The sequence below is a fragment of the Mus pahari genome, unplaced genomic scaffold (assembly GCF_900095145.1).
Source record: "Mus pahari unplaced genomic scaffold, PAHARI_EIJ_v1.1 scaffold_10093_1, whole genome shotgun sequence".
In the NCBI taxonomy this organism is placed as follows: domain Eukaryota; kingdom Metazoa; phylum Chordata; class Mammalia; order Rodentia; family Muridae; genus Mus; species Mus pahari.
In genome coordinates this window covers 19,109-19,836 of record NW_018393514.1, presented here as the reverse complement: position 1 = coordinate 19,836, position 728 = coordinate 19,109, and the positions used below count along the sequence as shown (strand labels likewise).

Sequence of the window (728 nt, the reverse complement as noted above, 5' to 3'; positions counted from 1 at the left end):
TAATAGCTGAGTAGTACTCCATTGTGTAAATGTACCACAGTTTCTGTATCCATTCCTCTATTGAGGGACATCTGGGTTCTTTCCAGCTTCTGGTTATTATAAATAAAGCTGCTATGAACATAGTGGAGCATGTCCTGCACATTTTCTTTTGTGTATTAGGAGATGATTGTGCCGGATTTACCTCATTCATTACATTCATGCAGTTTCTCTACAGTATGTGTTCTTTTATGAATGTGGAGATCACTGTGACATGCAAGGGCTTTATAAACTGATAATATTCATAGGGTTATTCTCTTCAATGTTTTCTATTACACAGTTGCAGATGACTGTGAATTTTCAAGGCTAGACTTCATTGATTACATCAGTGAGGGTTCTCTCCAGTGTGGTTTATTTTGTGTATGTGAAAGGAACTATGACACACTAAGGCTTTATCACATAGATAACATTCATGCTGTTTCTCTCTGCTACGTGATCTTTTTTTGACACTGAAGGTAATTGTGACTTGCAAATGCTTTACAACACTAATTACACCCATAAGGTTTCTCCCATTTGTGTCTTTTATAATATTGGAGACCACAGAGTTGTGAAAATTCTTCACCACATTGATTACATTCATGAGATTTCTTCCCAGTATAGGATCATTTATGTAATGGAGACTAGTGGGGCAGGCAAAGGCTTTAGCACAATGGTTACATTCATTTTTTTCTCTCCAATATGGTTGCCTTTAT

The 728-nt window shown here is 36.5% G+C and overlaps 1 pseudogene; it reads right to left on the bottom strand.

Annotated features, from left to right (window-relative positions):
- Positions 1-199, bottom strand: part of LOC110315584 — a 2,509-nt pseudogene extending 2,310 nt beyond the window's left edge.
- Between the last annotated feature and the right edge of the window lie 529 nt (positions 200-728).